This window comes from Macaca nemestrina, chromosome 13 (assembly GCF_043159975.1).
Source record: "Macaca nemestrina isolate mMacNem1 chromosome 13, mMacNem.hap1, whole genome shotgun sequence".
Lineage (NCBI taxonomy): Eukaryota > Metazoa > Chordata > Mammalia > Primates > Cercopithecidae > Macaca > Macaca nemestrina.
In genome coordinates, this window is record NC_092137.1 from 1,228,876 (window position 1) to 1,251,870 (window position 22,995).

Consider the following 22,995-nt stretch of genomic DNA (forward strand, 5'->3'; position numbering starts at 1 on the left):
ATGTGGTGGGAATGGGAGTGAGAGGGGAGCGATGTCACATGGTGGGAATGGAAGTGAGAGGGGAGCGATGTCACATGGTGGGAATGGGAGTGGGAGGGGAGAGATGTCACATGGTGGGAATGGGAGTGAGAGGGGAGAGATGTCACATGGTGGGAATGGGAGTGGGAGGGGAGAGATGTCACATGGTGGGAATGGGAGTGGGAGGGGAGGGATGTCACACGTGGTGGGAATGGGAGTGAGAGGGGGAGAGACGTCACATGGTGGGAATGGGAGTGAGAGGGGAGGGATGTCACACGTGGTGGGAATGGGAGTGAGAGGGGAGAGATGTCACATGGTGGGAATGGGAGTGAGAGGGGAGAGATGTCACATGGTGGGAATGGGAGTGAGAGGGGAGCGATGTCACATGGTGGGAATGGGAGTGAGAGGGGAGGGACGTCACACGTGGGGGAATGGGAGTGGGAGGGGAGTGATGTCACACATGGTGGGAATGGGAGTGAGAGGGGAGAGATGTCACATGGTGGGAATGGGAGTGGGAGGGGAGAGATGTCACACGTGGTGGGAATGGGAGTGGGAGGGGAGAGATGTCACACGTGGTGGGAATGGGAGTGGGAGGGGAGGGATGTCACACGTGGTGGGAATGGGAGTGGGAGGGGAGGGATGTCACACGTGGTGGGAATGGGAGTGGGAGGGGAGCGATGTCACACGTGGTGGGAATGGGAGTGGGAGGGGAGGGATGTCACACGTGGTGGGAATGGGAGTGGGAGGGGAGCGATGTCACACGTGGTGGGAATGGGAGTGGGAGGGGAGCGATGTCACACGTGGTGGGAATGGGAGTGGGAGGGGAGAGATGTCACACGTGGTGGGAATGGGAGTGGGAGGGGAGGGACGTCACACGTGGTGGGAATGGGAGTGGGAGGGGAGGGACGTCACACGTGGTGGGAATGGGAGTGAGAGGGGAGAGATGTCACACGTGGTGGGAATGGAAGTGGGAGGGGAGAGATGTCACACGTGGTGGGAATGGGAGTGAGAGGGGAGGGACGTCACACGTGGTGGGAATGGGAGTGGGAGGGGAGTGATGTCACACATGGTGGGAATGGGAGTGAGAGGGGAGAGATGTCACATGGTGGGAATGGGAGTGGGAGGGGAGAGATGTCACACGTGGTGGGAATGGGAGTGGGAGGGGAGAGATGTCACACGTGGTGGGAATGGGAGTGGGAGGGGAGGGATGTCACACGTGGTGGGAATGGGAGTGGGAGGGGAGGGATGTCACACGTGGTGGGAATGGGAGTGGGAGGGGAGCGATGTCACACGTGGTGGGAATGGGAGTGGGAGGGGAGGGATGTCACACGTGGTGGGAATGGGAGTGAGAGGGGAGCGATGTCACACGTGGTGGGAATGGGAGTGGGAGGGGAGCGATGTCACACGTGGTGGGAATGGGAGTGGGAGGGGAGAGATGTCACACGTGGTGGGAATGGGAGTGAGAGGGGAGGGACGTCACACGTGGTGGGAATGGGAGTGAGAGGGGAGGGACGTCACACGTGGTGGGAATGGGAGTGAGAGGGGAGAGATGTCACACGTGGTGGGAATGGAAGTGGGAGGGGAGAGATGTCACACGTGGTGGGAATGGGAGTGAGAGGGGAGGGACGTCACACGTGGTGGGAATGGAAGTGGGAGGGGAGAGATGTCACACGTGGTGGGAATGGAAGTGGGAGGGGAGAGATGTCACACGTGGTGGGAATGGGAGTGAAAGGGGAGGGACGTCACACGTGGTGGGAATGGGAGTGAGAGGGGAGAGATGTCACATGGTGGGAATGGGAGTGAGAGGGGAGAGATGTCACATGGTGGGAATGGGAGTGGGAGGGGAGAGATGTCACATGGTGGGAATGGGAGTGGGAGGGGAGAGACGTCACATGGTGGGAATGGGAGTGAGAGGGGAGAGATGTCACACGTGGTGGGAATGGGAGTGGGAGGGGAGAGATGTCACACGTGGTGGGAATGGGAGTGGGAGGGGAGGGATGTCACACGTGGTGGGAATGGGAGTGGGAGGGGAGGGATGTCACACGTGGTGGGAATGGGAGTGGGAGGGGAGCGATGTCACACGTGGTGGGAATGGGAGTGGGAGGGGAGAGATGTCACACGTGGTGGGAATGGGAGTGGGAGGGGAGGGATGTCACACGTGGTGGGAATGGGAGTGGGAGGGGAGGGATGTCACACGTGGTGGGAATGGGAGTGGGAGGGGAGCGATGTCACACGTGGTGGGAATGGGAGTGGGAGGGGAGAGATGTCACACGTGGTGGGAATGGGAGTGGGAGGGGAGGGATGTCACACGTGGTGGGAATGGGAGTGGGAGGGGAGCGATGTCACATGTGGTGGGAATGGGAGTGAGAGGGGAGAGATGTCACATGGTGGGAATGGGAGTGAGAGGGGAGCGATGTCACATGGTGGGAATGGGAGTGAGAGGGGAGAGACGTCACGTGGTGGGAATGGGAGTGGGAGGGGAGAGACGTCACATGGTGGGAATGGGAGTGAGAGGGGAGCGATGTCACATGGTGGGAATGGAAGTGAGAGGGGAGAGATGTCACATGGTGGGAATGGGAGTGAGAGGGGAGCGATGTCACATGGTGGGAATGGGAGTGAGAGGGGAGAGATGTCACATGGTGGGAATGGGAGTGGGAGGGGAGGGACGTCACATGGTGGGAATGGGAGTGAGAGGGGAGGGACGTCACATGGTGGGAATGGAAGTGAGAGGGGAGAGATGTCACATGGTGGGAATGGGAGTGAGAGGGGAGCGATGTCACATGGTGGGAATGGGAGTGAGAGGGGAGAGATGTCACATGGTGGGAATGGGAGTGGGAGGGGAGGGACGTCACATGGTGGGAATGGGAGTGAGAGGGGAGAGATGTCACACGTGGTGGGAATGGGAGTGAGAGGGGAGGGATGTCACACGTGGTGGGAATGGGAGTGAGAGGGGAGGGATGTCACACATGGTGGGAATGGGAGTGAGGGGAGAGATGTCACATGGTGGGAATGGGAGTGGGAGGGGAGAGACGTCACATGGTGGGAATGGGAGTGAGAGGGGAGGGACGTCACATGGTGGGAATGGAAGTGAGAGGGGAGAGATGTCACATGGTGGGAATGGGAGTGAGAGGGGAGCGATGTCACATGGTGGGAATGGGAGTGAGAGGGGAGAGATGTCACATGGTGGGAATGGGAGTGGGAGGGGAGGGACGTCACATGGTGGGAATGGGAGTGAGAGGGGAGAGATGTCACACGTGGTGGGAATGGGAGTGAGAGGGGAGGGATGTCACACATGGTGGGAATGGGAGTGAGGGGAGAGATGTCACATGGTGGGAATGGGAGTGGGAGGGGAGAGACGTCACATGGTGGGAATGGGAGTGAGAGGGGAGGGACGTCACATGGTGGGAATGGAAGTGAGAGGGGAGAGATGTCACATGGTGGGAATGGGAGTGAGAGGGGAGCGATGTCACATGGTGGGAATGGGAGTGAGAGGGGAGAGATGTCACATGGTGGGAATGGGAGTGGGAGGGGAGGGACGTCACATGGTGGGAATGGGAGTGAGAGGGGAGAGATGTCACACGTGGTGGGAATGGGAGTGAGAGGGGAGGGATGTCACACATGGTGGGAATGGGAGTGAGGGGAGAGATGTCACATGGTGGGAATGGGAGTGGGAGGGGAGAGACGTCACATGGTGGGAATGGGAGTGAGAGGGGAGGGACGTCACATGGTGGGAATGGAAGTGAGAGGGGAGAGATGTCACATGGTGGGAATGGGAGTGAGAGGGGAGCGATGTCACGTGGTGGGAATGGGAATGGGGGGCGGAGAGACCTCACACACTTTTAAACAGATCTTGAGAAGACTCACTCACTATTGCAAGAACAGCACCAAGAGGATGGCACTAAACCATTTACGAGAAATATACACCCATGATCCAATTGCCTCGGCCAGGTTCCATCTCCAACACTGGAGCTTACACCTCAACATGAGATTTAGAGCAAACAGCATCCCAGTTGGTACTGTAGCCTCAGACAATTGTGATGCTAAACAGTGGCCACTGACTGCTTCTGACAGATGCCCTGGGCGGGTGTTGTCCTGCAGGGGAAGCTCTGAGTCAGGTCAACAAAGACAAGTCCAGAGAGTGGAGCCTTCCAGGGAGCTGCTGGACAGATCCAGTTCTGACAGTTTTTTGGAGATGGGACTTTTGGAGAAACTCCACAAATGCCTGTCCCTTCTTCAAGGGCTGCTACGTTGCCTGTGGCAGTTAGGACAGCTGTGAGGCTGCTGGTGTTGAAGGCTGCTACAGAGCTGTGGAGACTGGGATAGAAACAGGGTATGTTAAAATACCACAAAGCTTACTCTTCTTCCCAGCGTTCAGATATGTTGCTTGATAAAATCTCTTCTGATCACTGCTAACCTTTGATCAACTTTTGGAGTCCTGAAAAAGTTGTGGTTAACAATTTTTGCCAATCTGCTGTCTTGCTTTTGTGGAGATCTGGATTGACTTTGGAGTAGAAGTTCCTGTGGACCTGTGGACAGGCTTCTCATACCCAAGACTGAGATTCCTGTGTTGTAGGAAACACTCAGGCATTTTCACAAATGAACTCAAGATTGTTCGGCTTAGTTACTGGTCCGGCCTGTGCTCCCTGCAGTAACACATGAGTGTTTCCAGTTTCTTCCTAACCCCACCAGAAATTGATTTTTTTTAAATGAATATGCTAAGTATAGTGATTTTATAAAACTTGAAATATTATTTTCTTCTTTCTTGTTTTTTATTTCTCTTTCTTTATAAAAAATATATTTTTAACTTTTATGTTTAGAGGTACACATGTAGGATTGTATATAGGTAAACTCGTGTCACAGGAGTTTGTTGTACAGATTTTTGTCACCCAGGTATTAAACCCAGTACCCAATAGCTATTTTTTTTCTGATATTCTCCCTTCTCTTACCCTCCACCTTCAAGTGAGCCCAATGTCTTTGTGTTCATGTGTTCTCATCATTTAGCTCCCACTTATAAGTGGCCTTCTGTTCTTGGGTTAGTTTGCTTGGAATAATGGCCTCTAGCTCCATCCATATTCCTACAAAAAAACTTGATCTCATTCTTTTTTATGGCTGCATAGTATTCCATGATGTATATGTACAACATTTTCTTTATCCAGTCTACCATTGATGGGTATTTGGTTGATTCCATGTCTTTGCCATTGTGAATAGTGCTGCGTTGAACATATGCATGCAAGCGTCTTTATAATAGAATGATTTATATTTCTTTGGGTATATATCCAGTAATGCAATGGCTGGGTCAAATGGTAGTTCTGTTTTTCGATCTTTGAGGAATCACCACACTGCCTTCCACAATGGTTGAACTAATTTACACTTCCACTAACAGGGTATAAGTGTTCCCTTTTCTCTGCAACCTCACCAGCATCTGTTATTTTGTGAGTTTTTAATAGTAGCCATTCTGACTGGTGTGAGATGATACTCATTGTGATTTTGATTTGCATTTCTCTGATGATCAGCAATCTTGAGCATTTTTTCATTAGAAACGTGCAAAGAGAGTTAGATTCCCACACAATAATAATGGGAGACTTTATTACTCCACTGACAGTATTAGATCATTGAGGCAGAAAATTAACAAAGACATGAAGGACCTGAATTTAGTACTGGACCAAATGGATCTGATGGACCTCTAAACAACTTTCCACCCAACCACAGCAGAATATTCTTCTCATCACCACATGGTACATACTCTAAAACTGACCACACAATCGGACATAAAACAATCCTCAGCAAACGCTAAACAACTGAAATCACACCAATCGCTTTCTCAACCACAATGCAATAAAAACGGGAGCCAAGACTTAAAACATCACTCAAAGCCAGGCAATTACGTGGAAATTAAACAAACTAATCCTGAATGACTTTTGGGTAAATAATGAAATTAAGACAGAAAAGAAGAAGTTCTTTGAAACTAATGAGAACAAAGATACAACAATCCTTTATTTTCATTCAGTGCATAGCTTCCTTCTTATTGTTCCTCCAAGTCAAGGAACATTCAGTATTGTATTTGCTGAGTGTCTAAGGCTATTCTCTCATCAAGGAGTGGAATTCTGTTGCCCCGTGACAGGCAGGCAGAGTCTGTAACTGATCCTGGCAGTGCTCTGTGGTGCTCTAGAATGAGTATCATAAAATGTATTGAGGGTTACTTTCAAGATCCTTCATCTTGTTATCTGAATCTTCAGCACCTCTACTTACTTCCCTCCATTTGTTCTGTCAAGAGATGGACGAAAAGGGACTGGAACCAACTCTCCACTGCAATTCTAAAGATGCTCATTGTGTACTTCAGCGGCCGGTTTTTTATTTGAAATATTGCTGGGTTTGCATATGGTGTCGATTGCCATATCATCTTGATTTATTGTTCATTTAACGTGTTTAGTTGTTCTCATGGGTTTTGTTTTTGTTGCTGGAAAATCTATTTAAACAGTTTTAAATGGGCACGATCCTCCTTTTGGGGTTCATATTTGCCTACTTTATATATCTAAAGTCTTTTATTTTCAACTGTTGTATATTTGCATTTATCTTTAGTGTGTTTTTGTCTTTATTTCGTCTGCACATCTTATCTGAAGGGGATGGAGGTAGAACATGAGTATTTGTCCACATGGGAAATCTGTTTTTTTCCACAATAAACAATTACATTGTCTGCCAATAATGATAATTATTTTCCCTTCTTTACAAATCATTAAACATCATAATTCTATTTCCTACCTTATTAGTTTGACTGGGATTTTTCCGTAACCATGTTAAATGGTAGTGATGATGGTGGAAATATGTTTAAACTTTTTGCTATTGTTAATAGGCTCATAAGATTTTTGTCTCTTGGTTTTCCTATGTGATTTTTAACTTACGGTTTATTAGCATCAGCTTCTGCTGACAACTCCTCATATATTTGGTGTTATTCTTTCATTGTACTTCTAAATTATATTTTCTTGGAGAGAAAGAGATATTCTACTTATATTAAAAAGTGAGATTTGTTCTTCATTTATTTATTTTCCATATTTGTCACATTTTTCTTTATTATTTTTTCAAATGTAGCAGGAATCCCTTCCTCTTATCTGTACTCTGATATTCTTTACAAGGCATAGTATTTTTTTCTCAAATGTTTCAAATAACTCATCTATAATCAGTCTTCGCCTTGAGTCTAAAAATGACTCTGATAAATTTCTAAGATCTCATATTGTTTCAAAACCTACTTAAGTTTTGATAATTTAATTTTTCAAAGAAAATTGACACTTTAATTAAAATTGTACATAGCTAGTCACACTCCCCACTGTGGTTTTTAATTTGACTCTATGTTTCTGTGGCAGATTATTTTACCCATATTCCTTTCTGCCTGGGTGTATAGAAGTGACATTTCCTTACGTGGTGTTACAACATTAAATTAGAAATGTAATAAAGTATTTTTAATAATGGTTTTTATTTGTTATAACTGTTGTGTGATTTTTCCAGCTGATCCCCCAGTTGTGCTAATTATGCTGTTAAAATATGCACTGATGTAAATCTCACTGTCTGCAGTATTCCGCTTATCAGAGGTAAACGAGACCTTGCCTAGCGTTTGTCTTGGGCTTAGTTCTTTCAGAGATACCGTGTTTCTCTCTCTGCGTCTTATTAGCTTGGTGAGAACAGGGCATTCATCTTATAGTGTCTGTCACCATGTGAGAGACTCAGGAGCCTGGGTTGTGCCCACATCATGTACTACCAGACCTGGAGGTGAGGGCAGTGTGGGTGGACTCAGCTCCCAGGGGCACCCATGCCTTGCAGGTGCCTGCCTGAAGTTCCCTGGTCCATGGAGCACAAGCAAAGTAGAAACCCGCCAAGTCAGAGTGGCTCACAGCTGCACACTGCCATTTCTGTGGCCAGGTGGGGACGTTCCACCAGCACTCAGGGCTCTCCATCTGCATTCTGCTTCTCTCTGTGACGTGGAACCCATGACAGGTCAAAACCTGACCCAGAGTCAGCTGAACCATATCTGGGTCCTTTGGGACAGCAAGGCAGTGAGGGCTAACACCCGAGGCTACTCCTCGCCCCACGCCTCCCTGCCCATCCTCTGAAGGAGGAGTCCACATCCCCAGGCTATGCTGCCATAGCCCTGGCCCCCAGTTCTGAGCCAGACATGGATTTAAAAGGTGTGATTCAGTGTTTTTATTATATTCACAGAGTTGTGCAGCCTTTGGCACAATAGGTTTTAGATCATTTTCATCACCCCAGAAAGAAGCCATTTACACCCATTTTGCATGCTCCCTGCCCCAGTCCCTGGCCACCAGGGACCTGCTTTTTGCCTCTCTGGATTTGCGACTTCTGATGCTTTATATACACAGAATCCAAGGACGTCTGGTGCTTTATGTACACAGAATCATAAAACGTCTGGTCTTTTGTGTTTGGGTTCTTCTACTTTGTATCGTTTTTGGGGTTCATTTTTGTTGTTTGCATGAATCAGTTCTTCATTTCCTTTGATTGCTGAATAATATCCCATTTTATGGCTACAACATGTTATTTATCCACTCATCAGGGATGGACTTTCTGGTCATCTTTAAGCGTGGCCATTGTGAATCCTGAGGCAGTGGACGGTGGTGTTCAAGCTTTGGTGTGGACATGAGTTTTTGCTTCTCTTGGGTATGGACTCGGGTGGGCTTGCTATGTCGCATGGTCACTCTGCTTCTCATCTGTGGAAGAGTTTTCAGACTGTTTTCCAGAACAACTGTGGTACCTCCCAGTGGTGTATGAAGGTTCTCACATGTCACAGCAATTATGTATCAGTTGTCAAAACCTGGCCCTGTTTTTGGTCAGAGGTGTTTGCTTAACTTTAGTTCCACTTGATCCATCTTTACAAATAAAATTCACGGCCTCATGACCAATTTCATACTTGGTTTTCTTTTAAAGCTGAACTGCCGTCAGTATTCAATAGGGAAGATATCTGTGTATTCTTTATTCCCATAATACATTTTGGGCAAGATTCATTTTCTGTAACCACATTCTCTTAGAATGAACCTGGGAGTTTCTACTTTCAGATTGGCAAAAATAAAGCCCACAGCTAATTGTGAGGGAAAATGTCATCCTGGAATACCTAAACTTGTATATGAAATAAACAGCGACTTCTCAAAGTATTGTGTCATGGACCCGAGGAAGCTCCGTCTTCCTTGAAGTCATAGCCCCTCCCACAGTTCTCTTTGCCTTTTGTTCATGTTTGGCAGCATCCAGATTAACCTCTTCTGCCATTTTCCTTTTAAGTAAGTTAAAATTCAAAGAAATTCAACATGGATAAGATTGATCTTAGCTATTATTCGAGAGGATTTATCTTCTAAAGAACTTGCTTGTAGAATATTAACTGTATGATTGTTTTGACTCGTGGAACTCAAGTTCAGGTTCACCTTTGTAACAGTTTTGCAGATGGTTCGAGTGAGTGTGAAAAGCCTGGTAAATCAAGTAACCAAAGTTTTTATTATTTAAAGGAAAGTTAGAAGCCTAGTCCTAATTTAATTTCACAGTCAAACGTGGCATCTAATGAAATATGTGGCACATTTGGAAGATTTAGATACATTGACTGTTTTTCATCCTTTTCCACCTGCAGTTTATTCTTCCCAAATGAGCTCATATTCTTCTGCTCCTACCTTTTTTATAAGAACAAGATCTTTATTCAGAAACATGCATCTTGCCATATATTCCACTTTGCAAACCTGTAAGTTCATGCAGAGTGTGCATAAAGCTCCCACAGACTCATTTCTGAAGGTGATGGTATCTATTATACAGTAATTAGGGTTTGTCTTTAATTCTGCGTTTTGAAATCAATGATAAAAATTGCCAGTTAAGGTATATAAAGAAATGTTTTGACAACTTCAACAGGAGTTGTCTGAGTTACTGACAGTTGATTTTTAGTAAAATGATAAATAGCAATTCATTTATTTTGTTGTGATAGTTTGAATGCATTTTGTGACTCTGAAATATGTGTACAAGCCTTTCCTCCCATTTTTTCTCACAGTTAGACTGCATTTTAAATACAGTTTAAGCAGGTAGATGTCTATTTTAAATAACATCGAAATGCTTTCTGTGTGTCAGATTCAAGTTATTCAAATGTTATGCTATTTTGTTGAAAAGTCTTTCGATCTTTGTGACTTATTTCAGCATTCCATTTTTACAAAAATGGAAATCGTTCAACGGCATGAAGTGCTACCGTTATTTTGCTTTGAAAATGCTCCCTAAGTAGGTCATTATTGACTGGTCTTCCTTGTTTCGGGCCATCAATTTTGGGGGGATGGCAGAATCAATCTCTTTTTATCAGACACTGATATGGTACTGTGTGGTCATGACTGATGTTTGGCTCTCTACAAATTTTAAAGCCACAGCATAAAAGACCTATTTATTGACTTTTTTTCTGGATTATGGAAAAATATAAGTGCTGCTCCTAATAACACCCTGGGAAGCTGTGTGCACAGCCTCACTTCAGGGCTGTCAGCCCTGCTCTGGAGGGTTGCGGGGGACCTGTTTAACCTTCTTCATCTTTCTGCAGACAGGAGGCTGGCGGCTGTCCTGGGCACACTCTGTGAACCTCTGGGCTCCTTTTGGCCCTGAGCCGATGGGACACTCTGGGATTGAGTTGGCTGTTAGAGGGCTTCAGTAGTTGAAAGAGAAGGTCTTTGGGGTCAGGCATTCCTTATTCTTACCCCAGATCTGCGTTGCAGGGTTGGCCCGTACAGGTCACATGAGCATTCAGGCCTCTGTTCTCACCTGTAGCTCCTTTCCAGGCACCCTCGTGGTGGCTGCCACTTACACCTGCATCATTCTCTTACCATCAATTGTTGTCAATTTCCCTGTCCCGCAGAACCACCTGCAGGCAGTGTACATTCCTGCACCCCACTCCAGTGACACCAGAGTCCCTGTGGGCGGGACCCAGGCATGGGGCGTTTTGAAGCTTCCCAGGCCATTCCACTGGGGACCCCAGTTTGAGAACCCTTCTCTGGTCCTCACCTGCTCGCCTCCCTGTGGCCTAAACCTCTCCTCGGATTCCAGCTCCCATGGCCCTCTCTCCTCCTGTCTTTCCCCAGCTTTCCCCTTCCCGCCCCCATTGCTTTCAGCACTTTGCCCTCCCCAGCCCCACCTTTGCACTGACTGGCTCTAAGGCTCTGTGTTCCTGGCCTCCAGGGAAAGTCAGTAAGGTTCAGGGGTCCTTCTGGGTGGAGTTCCTGCCAGCCATTGCTGAAATCCACATTGATCTACCAAACACATTAACCTGTTGATAACAGAATAACTTTGCTTCCTGGAATAGGAATTTCTCTTTTTCATGCTTCAAACAAAAACCAATTTAGATATTTTTCCTTAACATCATACCTGATGGTATGAAGCATTTCAAAAGACGTGATGAAGAAACATCATTTCTGAAGAGGCTAAAACGCACACTGACAGCGTAGGTAGCAGAATAACTAAATCCTCCTTGTCCTGCCACCCTTGAGGTTTGATGTTAATTATGCTTCAAAAATATGCCTGTGTGACGGAGCCCGGCTGTGCCATCAGAGCAGCCGTTTGATTTCTGAGTTTGCTTTGTGTTCAGTTTGCTTTTTCTGTCCAGTGAAAGCAGTGAAGCCCTCAGTCCAGTGAATCCGACGGCTTTTCGGTGGAGGCTAATGTTAAATTCCGGGACTGGCAGAGAAAAGGGAATACCTTTTGTCAGGCACATGCTACGGTGTGATTCCTCTTCGGAGGGAAGTGGCCTCTCTGCATCCGTCCCGCAGCATGTTACGTGTCCTGTACTTTCTAAGGCGAATTCTCGCTGACTGTGTGCGCTGCAGAGAGTGTGATTTTAAACTGCACTGCAGTTTCGTTTGTGTTGCTCTCAGCGCGGTGCTTAGTGTAAAGTACAGTTAACCGTAGTTGGATTTGTCAGCCTTTACCACATGGTGTTTGCTTTTTCTGCCTGCAAGGAAACTTTGCTAAGCCCCAACAGTCAGGAAGATATTTATTTTAAAAGCTTTCAACTTAAAGTCTTTAATATGTCTAGACTTCAGTAAGGATCCAATTTACTGGTTTTTGTTGTTGTTGTTGTTTCATGTGTATAATCAAGTACCCCGGTACAGATCATTGTTATTCCTAGCCGATACAGTTGGATATTGGTCCCCGCCGCATCTCAAGTTGAATTGTGATCCGCAGTGTTGGAGGAGGAGCCCGGTGACAGGTGTTTGGGTCACGGGCACGGATTCTTCGTGGCTTGGTGCTGTCCTCCTGGGAGTGAGTGAGTTCTCGCGAGATCTGGTTGGGTAAACGTGAGCAGCACCTCCGCTCCCACTGCCTCTCTCTTGCTCCTGCTCTGCCTTCACCTTCTGCTGTGAGTCAGAGCTCCCTGAGGCCTCCCCAGAAGCCCGGCACCAAGCACAGCCTGCAGAGCACCAAGCACAGCCTGCAGAGCTGTGGGCCGGTTAACTTCTTTTCCTCATAAACTACCCACTCTCAGGTATTTCTTTATAGCAAGGCAAGAACAGCCTAACACACTAGCCGTCAGCAGTACCTGTCAAGGTCGAGTCTCCCTGGAATTGTGGGGCTGATTCGGGGCCCTCTGTTCTGTTCTTTTGGTTGATTTTCTAAGCCTGCACCATCTTTTTTCCAGAGTTCCAGTTATTATGACTTAATAATACCATATTTCTTCAGTTCTAAGATGCCATTTACATTTTCATACACCATTATTTTATGTAACACAAAGAACTAAGGCTACAAATGAAATTTGAAACATCTGCTGTAAGATAGAACTTGATTTCACAGATGCTGAATTATGAATACATATTAGAACTAATGACAGATATCAAATTTTCTTTTTTAAAATGGTGGATTAGCTCCTCATGGGACTTTATATTTCCTTAAATTTTAGCACCTTTTTTGTCAAGTTTCAAATTAATTCATACTTTGATTGTAATTACATTGTATCGATCAGTTTTGGGACATTTGCCATCATTTTATTGCATCGTCTTATTCACAAATATTTCTCAGTTTAACTAGTATTTCTTTAATGATCTTCTTTCTTTTCTTCCCAACTTTTATTTTAGGTTCGGGGCTACGTGTGCAGGTGTGTTGGAGGGGTAGGTTTTGTGTCATGGGGATTTGGTGTGCAGTTTGTTGTGTCACCCAGGTAATAATAGTACTCGGTAGGTAGGCTTTGATTCTTACCTTTCTCGCACTCCACCCTCAAGTAAGACCCATGCCTATTGTTCCCTTCTTTGTGTCCATATGTACTCAGTAATTAGCTCCCACTTGCAAATGAGAATATCCAGTGTTTGATTTTCTGTTCCTGTGTTAATTCACTTAGGATAATGGCCTCCAGCTCCATCCATGTGGCTTCATCACAGGATTACATCATTTTCATGACTGCATAGTATTCCATGGTGTATATGGACCACATTATCTGCTCCACTGTTGATGGGCACCTAGGCTAATTTCACGTCTTTGCCATTGTGTATAGTGCTGGGCTAAGTATAGACATGCATGTGTCTTTATGGTGGAATGATTTCCCTTCCCTTGTGTATATACCTGATAATGGGATTGCTGGGTTGAATGGCAATGTGATTTTGGTTACTTGAGAAATCTACAGACTACTTTCCACAGTTACTGAACTAATTTGGATTCCCACCAGCAGTGTGTACCTGTACCCTTTGCTCTGCAACTTTGCTAGCATCTATTGTTTTGTACCTTTTTCATAATAGCCATTCTGACAGCTGTGAGATGGTATCTTGCTGTGGTTTTGATTTGCATTTCTCTAATGATTAGTGATGCTGCCCATTGTTTCACATGCTTGTTGGCCACATATACATCTTTTATTGAGAAGTGTCTGTTCATGTCCTTTGCCCATTTTTAATGGGGTTGTTTCTTTTGTTAGGTTTGTCGAAGTTTCCTGTGGATTCTGGATATTCTACCCTCATTGGATACATAGTTTGCAAATATTTTATCCCATTCTATAGGTTGTCTGTTTACTCTGTTGACAGTTTCTTTTGCCCTGCAGACACTCTTTAGCTTAATTAGGTCCCATGTGTCAAATTTTGTTTCTGTTGCAATTGCATTTGGAGTTTTTGTAGTGAAGCCTTTGCTAGGCCCTATGTCCAGAATACTGTTTCCATGTTTCTTCTAGGATTTTTATAGTTTTAGGTTTTACATTTAAGTCTTTAATCCATCTTGAGTTGATTTTTGTATGTGGTGAAAGGAAGAGGTCCAGTTTCAATCTTCTGCATATGGCTAGTCCGTTATCCCAGCACCATTTACTGAATAGGAAGTTCTTTCCCCATTGCTTGTTATTGTTGACTTTGTTGAAGATCAGATGCTTATAGGTCGATGGCTTTATTTCTGGGTTCTCTAATTTGTCCCATTGGTCTGTGTGTCTGTTTTTGTAACAGTACTATGCTATTTTAGTTACTATCACCTTGTAGGATAGTTAGAAGTCAGGTCATGTGATGCCCCCAGGTTTGTTCTTCTTGCTTACAATTGCTTTGGCTATTTAGGCTGTATTTGGTTTCCTATGAATTTTATAATTGGTTTTTCTAATTCTGTGAAAAATATCATTGGTAGTTTGATGAGAATAACACTGAATCTGTAGATTGCTTTGGGCAGTATGCACATTTTAACAATATTGATCCTTCTTATCCATGAGTATGGAATCCTTTTTTATTTGTTTGTGTCATCTCTCATTTCCTTCAGCAGTGTTTTGTAATTCTCATTGTAGGGAGCTTTCATCCCCCTGGTTAGCTGTATTCCTAGGTATTTTATTGTTTTTGTGGTTGGTGTGAATTTGGTTCTCAGCTTGGACATACAATGCTGTATAGAAATGCTACTAATTTTGCGCATTGATTTTGTATTCTGAAACTTGGCTGAAGTTGTTTCTCAGATCTAGGAGCCTTTGGGCAGAGACAATGAGATTTTCTAGATATAAAATCATATCATCTGTGAAAATAGGTTGACTCTTGGAAGGCTTCTATTTCTTTCTCTTGCCTGTTTGCTTTGGCTAGGACTTCTAGTACCGTGTTGAAAGGAGTGGTGAGAGGGGCGTCCTTGACTTGTTCTACTTCTCAAGGGAAATGCTTCTGGCTTTTGCTCATTCAGTGTGTTGTTGGCTGTGGTTTTGTCATAGATGGTTCTTATATTCTGGGACAATTTCCTTCAATGCCTAGTTTGTTGAGGGTTTTTAACATGCAAAGATGTTGAATTTTATTGAAAGCTTTTTATTTGTTTATTGAGATGATTATATGCCTTTTGTTTTCAGTTATCTTCATGTGATGAATTATGTCGATTTATTTGCACATGTTGAACCAGCCTTGCATCCCAGGGATAAAGCCTACTTGATAGTGGTGTATTACTTTTTTAATGTGCTGCTGGATTTAGTTTGCTAGTATTTTGTTGGGGATTTTTTCATCTGTGTTCATCAGGGATATTGGCATGACATTTTCTTTTTTTTGTCGTTGTGTCACTGAGAGGTTTTGGTATGATGTTGGCTTCACAATATGAGTTAGGAATCCCTCCTCCTCAATTTTTTGGAATAGTTTCCATAGGATTGGTACCAGCTCTTATTTATACATCTGTTACAAGTAGTCTGTGAATATTTCTTATCCAGTGCTTTTTCTGGTCAGTGTTTTTTTTTTTTTCTTAATTATTAATACGAATCCAATTTTGGAACCTAATATTGGTCTGTTCAGGGTTTCAGTTTCTTCCTGGTTCAGTCTTGATAGGTTGCATGTTTCCAGGAATGTATTAATTTCTTCAGGGTTTTCTAGTTTGTGTGCATAGAGGTGTTCGTAGCAGTTTTGAAGGGTTTTTTGTATTTCTGTGGAGATAGTGGTAATGTCCCCTTAGTCATTTCTGATTGTGTTTGTTTGGGTCTTCTCTCTTACTTCTTTATTAGTCTATCTAGTGGTCTAACAACTTTATTTATTTATAAAAACAACTTTTGGTTCCATTGATCTCCTATGGATTTTCACATCTCAGTTTCATTCAGTTCAGCTCTGATTTTGCTTCTTTCTTCCTGCTAGCTTTGGGGCTTGTTTGCTCTTTCTTTTTATTGTTTTTCTAGGTATGTTCTTACTGTGAGATCTTTCTAACTTTTTGATTTGGGTGTTTAGCACCATAAGCTTTTGTCTTCACACTGCTTTAGGTTTGTGCCTGATTCTAGTATGTTATATCTTAGTTTTCGTTAGTTTCAAGGAATTTCTTGATTTCTGACTTAATTTCATTATTTGCCCAAAAGCCATTCGGGGCAGATTTTTTAATTTCAGTGTAAGTGTATGATTTTGAGACATCTTGTTTATATTGATTTCTACTTTTATTGTGCTGTAGTATGAGAGTGTGGATGGTATGATTCAGGTTTTTTGAATTTGTTGAGAATTGCCTTAAGGCTGAGCATGTGGTTAATTTTAGAGTCTGTGCCATGTCCATATGAGGAGAGTGTATTTTTGTTGTTGTGTGAAGTGTTTTGTAGATGTCTATTTGGTCAAGTGTTGAGTTTAATCCTGAATATATTTGTTAGTATTCTGCCTCATTGATCTAATACTGTCAGTGGGGTGTTGAAAATATCCCACTATTACTCTGTAGTTATCTGAGCCTCTCTGTGAGACTCTAAGAACTTATTTTATGAATCTGGGTCCTTGAGTATTGGGTACATATATATATATATATTTAGGTAGTTAAGTCATCTTACTGAATTGAACCATTCATTATTATGTAATGCCCTTCTTATAACTTTTCGATCATTGTTATTTTAAAGTCTGCTTTGTCTGAAATAAGAATAGAAAACCCTGAAGTTTTCTGCTTGCTTCATAGATCTTTCTATATTCATTTACTCTGAGCCTCTGGATGTCCTTGAATGTGAGATGGGTTTCTTGAAGACTGCATTTGTTTGGGTGTTGCTTTTATCCAACTTGCCACTCTGTGCATTTTTAATGGGACATTAGCCTGTTTACATTGAGGTTTGATATTGATATGTGCTGGTTTGATCCTGTCATCGTGTTATTAGGTAGTTGTTATGTAGATTTTATTGAATAGTTGCTTTATAGTTCAGTGGTCTATGTATTTCAGCGTGTTTTTGTGGTGGCCAGTAACAAGCTTTTGTTTCCATGTTTTGTACTTTTTTAAGGACCTCTTGTAAAGTAGGTCTGGTGGTAACAAATTCCCTTAGCATTTGCTTTTCTGAAAAGGATTTTATTTCCCCTTCACTTATGAAGCTTAGTTTTGCTGGATATGAAATTTTTAGTTGTAATTTATTTTTTCTAATGATGTTGAATATAGGTCCCCAATGTCTTCTTACTTGTAGGGTTTCTGCTGAAAGGTCTGCTGTTAGCCTGATGAGATTCCCTTCGTAGGGGATCTTCCCCTTCTCTCTCTCTGCATTTAACATTTTTTCTTTTGTATTGACCTTGGAGAATCTGATGACTATATGTCTTTGGAGTTGGTGATCTTTTATAGTATCTCTCAGGGGTTGTCTGAATTTCCTAAATTTGAATGTTGACCCTTCCAGCAAGAATGGGGAAATTTTTGTTGTTATTTTCCTTCAATATGTTTTCAGAGTTGCTTGTTGTCTTTTCTTCTCTTTCAGGAATGCCAGTCATTCATAGGTTTTGTCTCTTTACATAGTCTCATATTCCTTGGAGATGTTCTTCAGTTTTTTTCTTTATTTTGGTCTCACTGTGTTAATTCAAAGAATTGGTCTTCAAGGTCTGGGATTTGTTCCCCAGCTTGGTATATTCTGCTGTTAATACCCCGGATTGTGTTGTGAAATTCTTGTAGTGAGTTTTTCAGCTCGATCAGATCAGTTTGGTTCTTTTTTAAAATGGGTATTTCACCTCTAATCTCTTGGATAGTTTTACTGGATTCCATAAATTCTTTGGCTTGGGCTTCAACTTTCTCCTGAATCCTGATGATCTTCCTTGCCATCCAGATTCTGAATTCTACTTCTGTCATTTCAGCCATTTCATTCTGGTTAAGAACCATTGCTGAGAAATCTCGTGTGGGGTTTTAGAGGCAAGAATACACTTTGGCTTTTAGAGTTGCCAGAGTTCTTGTGCTGGTTCTTTCTCATCCATGTGGTGAGATGTGTGCTGACTACAACTGTGTGGTGTAATTTGAGTATAGTCAGTTGGCTTCGTTTCTGGATGTTTTCAGAGGGCCAAGGCTTAGTGCGGGGTCTTCATTTGTAGCCGACCTCTTGCCTTTTGTTTCACATGGGAGTAAATTCACCAAGTATTTTGGTGTTGCAGTTTGGGCTTCAGTCCAGTAGGTGGCGATTAAGTGTCGTTGCTGATTGGTGGGTTCTTGCTCACCCGCTTGGTGGTTCCTCTTCATTCCCTCAGGTTTGCAGCCCTCTCCCTTTCAGTGATCTGAGTGCAGGGGCTCCTCTCCCATTCACGTGCTGGCTGCGTATCTCAGCTTGACACTTTTTTTTTAATCTTATGGTAGACTAAGGTACACACACAAAAAATGCTGAATGCCAGCATAAAAGCAGAGATTTCAAGGTGTCACCACTTAGAGTAATGTTTATTGCAGGGGTTTTAACCAGGTGCTCTTCGACATATATAGGAAATTCCTATCCCTACTTTGCAAGGAAATTTTTATCATAATTATTTCTCCATATATTTAGATTTTTAATTTTTTTTACTTCTGAACATTTTAATGTTCTTTATTTTAGTGTATAAATTTATTCCTTATAATCTTCATCCCTACTTCGATTATTTCCTTCACCTCATAATCATTCACTTTGTCTCTTTCTATTGATATATTTCTACAAAATGCCTACTTTTTGTATACACATGCATTATTTAATCAATGTTTTACTGATATACAATATGCAAAGGGAAAAGTGTCCAAATCGTATGAATAGCTCAATGAATTTTCACTAAGACCTCATGTGGCCAGCACTCATACCCTGACGTCCAGCACTCACACCCCAATGTCTGGTCAGTCACTACCAGTCAAGAGTGAATTAGTGAATGACTTCTAACTTCACTATGATAATTTTCCCTGATTCCAAACTCTCTCCGTAGATAGATAGATACCCACACACACATATATATATCACATAATATTTCATGGTGTTTATCCACACTTTGCTTGTAGTTGCACTTTGTATATTGTATTCACTGTGTGAGGATGCCAACACTGGTCTGTTCTACTTGTTGCTGGATACTGGTGCTGTTATGTGGTCTCAGTTGTAGTAGATGACATTTTAAGCATCCTTTCACATGTCTTTAGATGGACGTGTTTGTGCAGCTCTGTTGGGTGAAAACCTGAGAGTGGAATTGCAGCTTGAGTATGCACATGTTCAGCTTTTGTAGAAACTGACAAGCAGTTTTCCAAAGTGGTTGCACCATCATAAACCCAGAAACTGTAAATGAGAATTGTGACTGTACCACACCTTCTGTAAACTTTGATATTCATTCACCCTCTTTGATTTTGTTCATTCTTTTGTGAGGTAATGTTTTATTGTGGATCTGGTTTGCATTCTCTGCTGATTAAATCATGCTGAGTACCTTTCTATTTGTCATCAGTCATTCACGTAGCCTTTTTATTTCGAGTATTATACATTTTAATACACTTTATTTTTTATAGAGTTTTAGGTTTACAGCAAAATGGGACATAAAATATAGAGATTTCGTATGTACTCCCAGTTCGCCTTCCCCACACAGCCTCCCACACTATCAGCATCTCACACCAGAAGCTTCTTTTGTTATAATCAATGAACCTCCATTGACAAGTCATTGTCACCCAAGTCTGGAGTTCAAACGAGGGTGCACTCTTGGTATTGTACAATCTGTGAGTCTGGACAAACCTGTAATGACAAGCGGGTATCCACCATTATAGTTTCATACAGAGTCACTTCACTGCCCTAAAATTTCTGTGCTCCACCTGCCCTGACAGCCACTGATCTCTTAACTATCTCCATAGTGTGCCTTTTCCAGGTCAGACAGTTGGACTCACACAATATGGAGCCTTTACAGACTGGCTCTTTCACTTACTAACGTGAATTTAAGCTTTGTTTGTGTCTTTATGTGGCTTGCTCTCCTTCTGTTTTAATGCTAAATCATATTGTCTGGATAAATCACTGATTGTTTCTTCATTCACCTTCATATTGGTTGATTCCAAGTTTTTGCAATTGTGAATAAAGCTGCTATAAACATTCCTGTGCAGGCTTTTGTGTGGACATGTTTTCAGCTCCTTTGGGTAAATAGCAAAAAGCATGGCTGCTGGATGATATGGTGAAACTGTGTTTAGGTTTGTGAGAGACTGCCACACTGTCTTCCAACATGGCCGCACCATTTTGCATTCTCACCAGCAATGAATGAGAGTTCCTGTTGCTCTTCATCTTCACCAGCATTTGGTGTTGTCAGTGTTTTGAATTCCAGCCCTTCTAATTGGTGTGTGCTAGAATCCCATTGCTGTTTTAATTGGCAGTTCCCCAGTGACATATGTTACTGAGTATCTTCTCATATGCCTATCTGCCATCTTTACGAATCATTTGATGAGAAATCTATTCAGATCTTTGCACACTTTGAAACTGGATTGTGTTTTTCTCTTTTTTTCAATTGCATACTTGGGTCCTTGCCAGTGTTTCTTCTGGGTTGTTTATTGTTTTTATTTTTACTGATTTAGGAGTTCTTTACATGTTATGAGTCTTTATCAAACGTATGAGACACAAACATCTTTCACTCTATGGATTCCCTTTTACTCTCTTGGTAATACTCATTGAAAAGAATTTTTTTCCTTTTAATGTAGACTTAGTTTATCAGTTGCTAATTTACAGTGACAACTTTTCCCCTTCTTTTCAAGAAATCTTTACTCCAGAGTCATGAAATTAGTTTCATTTGTTTTCTTTTAAACACTTTATTGATTTACCTTTTAAATTTAGATCAAAATTCCAGCTAGAGTTTTTCTTCTGTATGCTCTGAATTAGGGTTCAAAGTTTAGTTTTCTTCCTATTTATTGTAGAGATTATTCTTTCCAAACTTGACTGTAGTACCACATTTATCACAAATGTGGAGTTGTGTGTGTGGATTTTTTTTTTTTTGGACTTTGTATTCTCTGTACTCCATTGGGCTAGTTTCCTTGAGCAAATTTTCTATTGATTGAATTGCTCTAAGTTTATAATAGTTCCTGATATTTGGCAATATGAATCTTAAACTTGTTTTCTTCCAGGATTTCCTTGATTATAGTTGGCCATTTGCATTTCTGTCTAAAATTTAGAGCCCCTTTATCAATTTCTATGACTCATTCTAGGATTATTATTAAACAGCTTTCAATAACAATTATTGTTTTGAATATGTAGATTACTTAGGGGAGAAGTGACAACTTGAAAATAATTCATCAAATCCATAAACAGGATCTAGTCTGTAATTCATTTAGGTCTTCTTAAATTCCTCCCAATAATGTTTTATAGTTTTTATCATAGAAATTTTGCACATCTTTCATTAGATTTATTTCTAGGTATGTTTAATGCTACTGCAAATTGCATGTTTTTATTTCAACTATTATTTGTTGCTGATATGTTGAGACATACTTTAAAAATATTGACATAATAAACTGATATTTTTATTAATTTCAAAGGTTAATTGCTTATCTATTTTCATACCATATGCGTAGATACTTTCAGATTATCTCCATGCTCAATAATATCATCTATGAAAAATGCTAGTTTAATTTTTTCTTTCCAATGTTTACACATTTCCTTCCCCCCTCGCTCTCCCCCTTCCTTCCTCCCTACCTCCCTACCTCCCTACCTCCCTGCTTCCCTCCATCCCTTCCTGCCTTCCTCCCTTCCTCCCTTCCTCCCTTCCTCCCTTCCTCCCTTCCTCCCTTCCTCCCTTCCTCCCTTCCTCCCTTCCTCCCTTCCTCCCTTCCTCCCTTCCTTCCTTCCTTCCTTCCTTCCTTCCTTCCTTCCTTCCTTCCTGTTTGCTTTATTATTGTATTGGCTGGGAGCTGCAGTACCATGCCATATTGAAGTGGTGCTGTTGAGCACCCTTTCCTCATTCCTTTTCTCAGGAATTTTCAAGGCTTCACCCTGAGTGTGACATGTGCTGTAAGTCTTTTGTAGACGTCTCTAACCAGCTGTGGAAGTTCTCTTATTAAAAGGCTTTAGGTGACAACATTTGTCAACACTGTTTTTGAGATTAATCAATGATCATATAAGTTATTTGTTCATATGGTATGGTTGCCAGCCTGGAGGAAGGCACCTGGTATTCACGCCCCTGTGTAACCCATCTGTTGTACTCGGGGTGGCCTCTGTGTCATGGTGTATCACATATCTGATGATGTGCCATTCCTGATAGTGGGCTATAAAGTCAGCAGCTTCTGTGCTGGGGGCAAGCATTTTTCCTCCTGGATCATTCTTTCTAGTATATGCCATGTTGTGAACTACCCATTGGAGAGGCCCATGTGGCAAAACACTAAGGCCTCCAGGAGCCACCACAGGAGAGATCTGGAAGCAGATCTGCCAGCCACACTTGAGCCTTCAAAGACGGCAGCACCCCTAGCAACTGGGCTGCAGCCTCTGCAGGACCTGGAGCCAGAAGCACTCAGCTGGGCTCTCCCAGAATCCTGGCAGTCAGAGGCTGTTGGTTGTTGGATATTTTATTATACAACATTAGAGAACTGTTCCATGTTATGAATTACACCGATTTTCAAATGGTAAACTACCCTTACATTTTTTATTGTAGTTGCTTTAGAAGTATTTTGCTTTTTGTATTTTTGGATTAGATTTCAGAATATTTTATTTAGGATTTTTTCATTTATATTCATGAGGGTAATTGATATGTAATTTTACTTTATTATAACCTTCTTGTTAGGTTCTGGTGTGCAGCTTAGGTTGGTTGTATAAATGAGTTTACTGGGAGTCATTGTTTTTCTATTCTTTGGAAAAGTTTGTATAGTATCCATGTTACTTATGAAATATTTAGAGGAATTCACTGGACCCAGAGTTTACTT

General features: G+C 42.7%; 1 protein-coding gene across 5 annotated transcripts in view; it reads left to right on the forward strand.

The window, feature by feature from the left end:
• The window catches only part of LOC105497556 (syntrophin gamma 2), a 564,393-nt gene that overhangs the window by 74,731 nt on the left and 466,667 nt on the right, over window positions 1–22,995 (forward strand). Inside the window, exon 1 of one of the 5 annotated variants that reach the window (XM_011768712.3) lies at window positions 3,820–4,348. The exons of the other annotated variants lie outside the window; for them this stretch is intronic. The gene's annotated coding sequence lies outside the window, so the exon portion shown is untranslated. Of the gene's footprint in view, window positions 1–3,819; window positions 4,349–22,995 lie in introns of those variants that run through there. 5 annotated transcript variants of the gene reach the window in all.